Genomic DNA, 7,946 nt, shown 5'->3' with positions numbered 1-7,946 from the left:
TAATTTAGTGGGAATTTGGGTCCGTTTTTCCCCAGTGTGCAATGGATGTGAAAATTAATAATATATTTTTCATGAAAAAAAAAAATTGTGTAAACTGGTCATAATGATATTATAACAAAAATTCTTTGTAGCAGTTTGCATAAAACATGCGGGGTGATTCAATTTTGAACATCGATTACTCGAAACAACCAAGCTTCGTTTAAAAAGTATCGATACCGGCACTCATCGCTATCGATGTCAAAATACCCGGAACCCTTTGGCATAAGTATCGATACAAATTTCGCCCAACCCAACCCTACTATGCGTCTTGTTTTCATTTTACTCGATAGTGTTGCTCTTCACTCAACGCTGTGTTTACGTTACATTCTTTAACTTATAGTACTTTTCCAAGCATTGCATAAAAATAAGTATACCTGGAAATGTATACGTACTTATTCAGCTACCGAAGAGAAACATAAAGTCCATAAAGCAACAGTTTGTTTGTTCTTTTACACATTCAGGTTGAATGTGTTAGTGATGGTGTGATTTTTTTTCGGGAGTAAATAGGTAGCGTCACTTTCGAACTGTAGCTGTATTCTGAGGCTTGCATCACGGAGCTGCATGTGTAGGCATGCAGATGTGGGTACATGGCGATTCATTAGCGCAAGCCGGCAGGGGAGATTTCACACTGTCGCTCACTCACAGTGCGACTACGAAGGAAAGTGGATGTCTAGTTTTTGTCGCCCTGTGTGGCTGGTGTTCTATTGTGAAGATTTATTTTAACACAAAGCGAAAGCAATAAATTTGTGATAAATGTTCTTGATACAGTGTTGTACAAAGTAAATACTGTGATTATGGTTTAGTCGCTGAGAATAAGGATAAATTTTCAACTGCATAAAATGGCTGCCATAAGTGCAATCGCTGCTGCAGCTGGGGGTCTTTTTCGGCAGGTTTGTATCATATTTCACTGATGTTTAAGTGGTGTTGCAGCAGATTCAAAATCGAACGAATTGTTAGCCAGTGTAATGCAAAAGAAGATTTGGTACATGTTCCTAATATTCAATTGAAACACATACCATTTGAGAATCTCTTCTTGGAACAGATGATTTTAAGATGTATAAAATTTGGTGTCACATATTCAGCTGTAAACTATTTTGTGTTCCTATGAAAACCATAGCAACCTTATTCTGCGTTAAACGGAAAATTTTCTAAACGAGTCTGTTTTGCAGGTCATCAAGCACTTAAACGCTTGCTCTGCTTTCCAACCATTCACAAAGAAAGGTTAGTAATAGATGAAAATGACGAAGGTTGTAAGCAAAGAGAAAGGAAAAGATCTACAGCATGCATACTAGGAATAGGCAAATTTAAGTTCAACGTTGATTTTAAACTGCCAGAATTAATGGAGGAGTCGTTTGAATGTTTAACTTATGTGTGCGGACTCTAATCGAAACAAGATGTTGAGACCGGGATGCGGGGAAGGATTTGACCTTCCAGTAAGTTGTGCAGCAGTGTCTGATAAATCTCAAGCAGGGCACCGTCATGATGGAAAATCGGTAAGCTCCGTTGCCGAGCCTAAGAAAAAGGTCCACAGCATGCATGCCAGGAAAAAGTAAATATCCTACGGAAAAAGCGTTCCACAGATGGTTGCCATATGCAACGCACAAATAAACTTGAGGAAGAATAACTACACTGTCGACATGCAGACGAGTTTTATTGCGATGGCTGAAAAAGGTAGGGTTTTTTCAATGTCGATTCTGTACCGCTATGTAATTCTATTTTTTATTTTGTAGCACTTATCATAATGGTTAAAACTAATGCGGTACCAGGGTGGGACATAGAACCGGTTTTTGTAGAGTAAGCCGAAATGAAATCCTACAAGGAGTGATTAAATCGAATGTGTGTAAAAAATTGAGCAATCTGTTGACAATTGACTGAAGCAATATTTCTTTCACAGATCATGTAACTTTTCATCTTTACGCTGGAAACCTGTAACCTGTGACGTTTGGTGCGAACCCGTTGGTGGTCTCAACAAACAAGTAACTAGTTTTTAAGATAGTTCGTAAGATTCTTAACAGTAATCACAAGCCGAGTTCAATGTAAACATAGTTTATAAGTGCTCATCACGTGGAATAGCGTTTGGTATTTTTGTTACGATGCGCCTTAAAAGTGTCATCCAACATTATTGTGGAGCAAACTTTACAGTGTAGAACCCATCTTTGGAAGTTTTTCTTACGATTATTTGGCGTTTTCAAGCGATTTCAAATGTGGGCGTAATCAGTGACAGTATTTTTTGTCTGAATGATATATTGAGGATGTTTTTCCGTTTACAATAACTAGTTTGCTACAGTTATTGAATAATGCCCCTGGACCTTTAATCAGTGAAAATTACTGAAGGTTATCTGAATACTTTTGGATTCATCATCTTTTAAAATATTTTACTTTCAACGAGTTATATTGGAACTTTGTTACCATGATAATGTAGTATTCAACACTTGACCATATCGCACCTTTTTTCGCTGTCTAGTCTTCTGAATGTTTATTTATTCATCATTCCTAAACAAATGAACAAAGAAAATTGAATTTGCCCACCCCAATCTATTTCATTTGTAAATTGTACGGAAATATTTCGGCTGTAAAACAATGCGTTGTATCGTCGGGTTTGGATATTAGGTTTCTCGGTTTTGTTTACCTTAGATTTGTCCGTTTGAACATGGTTCAGACTCAAGATAAACTTTGCAATTGCAAAAAAGAAAACAGTTCTAGTCCCTACTTCCTTCTTGCCTAAATCAATATTTGAATGAGTTCGGACTGTTAAGACTACTAAACTAACCGACTGCACCATTCTTGCCTGCAGTGTGTTCTTGCAGAATGGTGTACTGCAGTAAAATACGATTTTGGAGTGCTTTTAAACGCGACTGCGAACAGAGTTTTGAGGCCGCCATCAAACACAGGCTTCCGATACCACCACTTCGATTTCTATTGCGTTCGATCGCACTATTACACATAAGTGTAGCTCATCAATTTTTACCTAGCATCACAGGTAAGTATTACACTTCAGGTAACTTCCGGCTGAACTATCTTTGATTATTCCCGGACTGTGATACTGACTTTTTCTTATTAAGATCAACATGATTTTTAATAATTGCCTCAACAGCCTTAGTGTTGATTGCGATCACTAGTTCCTTTCCGTGGAGCTGCCAACGCTGAGACGGGGTTGTTCTTTCCGCGGACTTGTAAATCGATTGTTTCGGCTTGTAAATTTTACAAGCAAGAATTCTTCGGGCTTTTTGCTTCCGAAACATTTCCAGTGTCCCTTGGTCACGTCCAATTCTCAAGTAGTACTAGGAAACTAGGATAGTTTTCCAGTAAAATGAAACCTGTTTTATCAAAATTGATTCATTTTTCGTAAAGTTTCAGCCATTGAAAACTTGACAAAATTCATCTGTTTTAATTATTTTGTCTACCCTCCAGATGGTATCCTTAATTTTAGAACCTTCAAAATGAGCTTCCGCTTGAAACTACTCCGTTGAAAGCACTTCCGGCGTGAAACCCGAAGACTTTCCAAAACAAACTACTCTAAAGTCGCTTTTTACGCGGGGGATTCTTGCCTATTCCTTGTGGAACGCACAGAGAACGAGAGTTAGAGACAATTATCCGTTATCTTCCGTGCGGGAGAATCAACGAGTGAGAACGAATTCCTAAACTTGCAGCGCAAATCCATGATTCTTACTGCGAACGTTTGGAAATCATTCAAATCTGAAGATTTCTTGACTGAAGACTTACCGGACAGAAATTTTGATTCCTTAATCTGGTATTAGTATGAGTAAGAATGAGATAGCTTAGTCAAAGGTCTTATAAGCCTTCCGCGGTTACTGAACTCGCGCTTGCGCATTTGCTATTCCCTTCGCCGGTGGTGCGTATTTTGATTCTATCTTAGAACAATCTATGCGTATACATTCGTTCTAGGAAACTGGAGGTTTTCTCCTACTTATATACATGAATCTATTTTCATTCTACATTCTCTTCAAAATTTTCTTACGCTTCTTTGCGCTAACTAAGTTCGATGATCTAAACATCTGATCGTATGCAAAATCTCCTACTGCGGGGTACATTTATCCAATTTGCACATTTTAACCATCGCTAAGTTGTAGACATCGTTTAGTTTTTGCCCGATGTAATTCTCCACGAATGTTATATTAGAATTAAAATATGATAACAAATCGTGGTTCGTTCCTGATACAGGTTTCATACTAAATGGTGATCAAATATCTGACAATTTTATAATCAATATTCTTGGGTGATTTGCCTTAAATCCCACATGTCCACTTATAAATGTCTTTCTTTTTGTTTTAGTAGTGAAAAGATGGTTATCCGAGATAGTACTATAGACTACAACTCCTCCCATGGATTTAATTTGATTATTTTTGGTTTTGTTCACAACTCCTTCAAAAATTACTTCGAATTTACTGTCCTCACATCGCCGATCGATGTTCCATGTTAGATATCCTTCCTCCGCATCTAAACATTTTCCATGCGTATCTACACATGTCAAACCTTTTCTCAATAATATTTGATCATTTTCTTTCCTTTTCTTTTTTTTAACGGTGTATACGACCAAGTAGTTAAAATATCAGTAGTAAGTTGTAATGGAGCGGTAGTCTCACGTATGCGACTGTCCGTGGTATACCATCTGCCTCCAATTCGAAATTTCGCAGGAAGTAGAGGCGTACAATCGATCTGTGTCCCTCTATTCTGCAAGATCCTTGTCACAGGGGATATGAACATTGTATTATTATTATAACTCACTGGTATCTCCTGGTAACAAATGTTTTTTGATCTCGGCGTAACGAATACCGGTTTACATTTTAAGATATGTAAAGCTTCTCCCGCTACAACGGCGGTAAAACCCGATCGTTTGGTTATGCTCGAAACAAACTCTGTCGGACTCAAACGTGCTAACTGTTAACCCCGCTCTCAATGGTCTTGAGCTAGTTTCGCCAATATCCGGTAGCGGTGAGTGGTAACGTTATGGAAATGTTCCATCAACTTAAAATACGTTTTCCCGATTGCCAATCGCAACGCTCAATACCTCGGTCAGTTTCCAAACGAAAGTAAATCACACAGGCGTAGGCGGCTTCGCTTGCATCTACAAAAAGGTGTGTTTGTAAGTAGAAGTTATCATTCGACGAATGGAAGTAGCAGCGCGGTATGCGGAGTAGGTCTAGTCGCTGAAGTAGCTCCACCCATCGTCGCCAGCGGTTGTTTAGGTTGGCCGGAATTTCCTGATCCCATTCTATCCCCGTTGCCCAGAGATCCTGGATTAGGATTTTATCGTGTTCCAGAAAAAAGGCGATAAGACCAAGCGGGTCAAAAAGACTCATTACCACTCTGGCCACCTCGCGCTTGGCGGGAACATGATTATCGTTTAAAATGTACTGTAAAGCTTCTCGCGTGCCGAAAGTATAAATAAACACATCTTCCTTAGAAATCCACTGCATTCCGAGCACCGATGCGGTTTTCCCGTCGCGTTCTAGATGTAAGTTTTTAAATTCCGCCTCTCCTACTTCGCCTATTCCTTGTAGAACTTTGGGTGCATTAGACAGAAAGTGGCGAAGAGTGAAACCTTCTTTGGAGTGCACTAGTTTTACTTCGTTAACTACCTCAATCGCTTTCTCGATCGTCTTGAAACTGTCCAGGTAGTCATCTACATAGTGCTTTTGCTTTATGGCTGATTTTTTTTTTAAAGTAGTGAATATTTAGATACTATTCCTCGTCATCAGAAAATGAGATTGCAACTGCAAGAGGGGGCTTGGAGAATGTGCTAATCTCCTGAGTATTAGTACTCTGTTTCGCCTCTTTCTTACGTATCAAAAAGTGAGTAAACGAATCAGCTATGCAACCCAAAATTGAAACACAAAGACTGTGGGTTTCTCTTAGCATCGTGAAGTTCAAAAATCCAGAGAGTATCTTTGTAATCAGTTTAATCATACAAAAGACAAAAGCAGAAAAACTGAACCAGATTCCTATATTCTTGCAATTTGTTCCCAAAATTGCGGTCCAATCTGATATTTCCTCTCCTATGCGCTCGAAATCTAACGGTTGGAAAGCGTTTACCATAGAGTAACCTTCTGGCAATGGACCACGACCCTCTATGGCATTGGTCAGCCTGGAAGCGATGATCTGCTCTTGAAGCGGAGAAGTAAGGATTTTTTGATACTTGTCGAGTATATCTTGAGGATAAAGGCCGTTTAGTGCTAAGTGGTCCAGGCTCTCAAAGTCGTATGATAAGGGATCAGAAGTAAGAACCAAGGGCTTTTTTGGAGTCAATACTCCCAGGGGTGTTATGGTGACCCATTTTTCTCCTATTAGAAATTGTGCACCGAGTTCTGGAGAGCATTCTACAACCGTACCGATAGGCATTAGTATTCGTGTTCTTGGTGTCATGAACCAGGTCTTGTTCATGTAGCTAACAGGAAATTCATTTCAGCACTCGGGGAAATCTAATAAGGGTGTTACTGCCACTTCCTTGCACTTGGTCACATGGACCACCTCTCCTCGTACAACAGCTGTGTACCCCTGCGCTTTGAAATATTGGTATGCGAATTCTTTTGGAGACAGCAAGGCAAGGGTCATCATGTTTTTTTGTGATCCGATTTTCCAATCTGCATCACTCTTGAGAGAATTCCGAAAACAGACGATCCACTTCACTCTTGACGTGCCTCATTGCAAATATAAACTTGCTATTGATGTAATTTATTTAATTTAATTTTATATACATCCTCACTTCCCACAGATTCTGTGAGTGGGAACAAGGGCAAAATTGAAGAAGAAGCTTTACTTGAAGAGCAAGGAATGAAAAAACGACAATTAGAAGAAGTTGAGCGACAGTTGGAAGAAGCAAAACACCTTGTTTCCATTAGCGTCTTATCTACTTTGCATATTTCTCATTCTAACTCTTTCCCATGATTTTCTATATTTTTACGACCTTCTGAAAAATTACGCGATTTCATTATGAATCATTACAAACACTTTAAAAGTATTTATTGGAGCTTATTAGAGATCTGCCTGAAGCCCGCCAAATGGCGGTATTGGGCACTAGAGGGTTAATTTTATTTAACAAATTTACAAAAAGTCGTTTTAACACTACAAGTTGCACACGCGATTTATAATTATTAGAAAATTTTTTTATGGGTTGTGGTCAGTTTTTACTGTAAATTTTCGTTCGTAAAGGTATGGTTTGAAGTATATAATCGCCCAGTGTATTGCTGTAAGCTCTTGTTCTATTGTTGCTTTATTACTTTCGCCTTTTGTAAATTTTCGGCTGGCGTAAGTGTTATATTGATCAAACTTTTGTCTCGCTACCGCAAGGGCTGTTTACCAAATTGATTCGTTTACTTTGGAAAGTGGACTTACGAACCGGCACGAACCCGATTCGCTTAGCCTGACTGTGATAAAAATGCGAACGCGACACGTTCAACTTCTGGATAAGACTGAATTTTATTTTCTCGATTATTCACACTGATTGATTCCAAGTATTTCGTCTCAATACACAGGCGGCTCCTCAAGCCGCTTAAAATATGTTCCCTACCCTAAATCTACTTGTTTCGCAAAAATTTGAATGTCATCCGCTGACTTTAGTTTTAAATAGGATGAGTTTGCCTTCGCTAAATCGGATGTACTCTTGTCACTACAGTTATTAATTAAAGATTGCGCAATGCAATCATAATTTTCTGGAGTGGTAGCAAATAAATTTCTCACTTTTCCACTCAGTTTGGTACAATGGTCTGATCAGATTTACCGCATTACGAAGGATTTCACTCCTGCAGGGTTTCCGTCGTAGGTGGGAATTAGTGTAGCCAGTTCGGTTGCTGTCTTAATATCCAGCGCTATTGGTTCCAAAAATATATCACTCTTTGCTTTAGAAAGTGAGTCAGTGGTGTTTGATAATGATATTTGACTATCGCTGT

At 38.9% G+C, this 7,946-nt stretch overlaps 1 long non-coding RNA gene across 1 annotated transcript; it reads left to right on the top strand.

The window, feature by feature from the left end:
- The first annotated feature begins 368 nt into the window (after positions 1–368).
- LOC129729563 (uncharacterized) lies at positions 369–2,855 on the top strand. Its single transcript, XR_008728694.1, has 4 exons — positions 369–929; positions 1,209–1,710; positions 1,770–1,875; positions 1,934–2,855. It is a non-coding gene; the product is annotated as an uncharacterized LOC129729563 (long non-coding RNA).
- The last annotated feature ends 5,091 nt before the right edge of the window (positions 2,856–7,946 follow it).

This window comes from Wyeomyia smithii, chromosome 3 (assembly GCF_029784165.1).
Source record: "Wyeomyia smithii strain HCP4-BCI-WySm-NY-G18 chromosome 3, ASM2978416v1, whole genome shotgun sequence".
Classification (NCBI taxonomy): Eukaryota; Metazoa; Arthropoda; class Insecta; order Diptera; family Culicidae; genus Wyeomyia; species Wyeomyia smithii.
The sequence above is the reverse complement of the archived record's forward strand: the minus strand, read 5'-3'. Positions and strand labels throughout refer to the sequence as shown.